Below are 262 nucleotides of genomic sequence, written 5' to 3'. Positions count from 1 at the left end.
TTTTAATGATTCTTGAAATTTATAATTTTTATTATTTTAGTTTTTTAAATTTAAAATTTACTATATTGATAATTGAGATTTAGTTTTAAGCATCATATTAATGTTTGAAGTCTTTTCAGTGTTGAGTCAACAAACAGAAGGTTAAGACTTACTAAGTTTTTTTTTATTTAGTTTTTAAATAAGACAAAAATGATATCGTTTTATAGAATGAAAAGAAATATAATGATTTTCAATCATATAAATTCTTTTTTTTTTGGCACAA

The sequence above is a fragment of the Arachis ipaensis genome, chromosome B06 (genome assembly GCF_000816755.2).
Source record: "Arachis ipaensis cultivar K30076 chromosome B06, Araip1.1, whole genome shotgun sequence".
Classification (NCBI taxonomy): domain Eukaryota; kingdom Viridiplantae; phylum Streptophyta; class Magnoliopsida; order Fabales; family Fabaceae; genus Arachis; species Arachis ipaensis.
The sequence above is the reverse complement of the archived record's forward strand: the minus strand, read 5'-3'. Positions refer to the sequence as shown.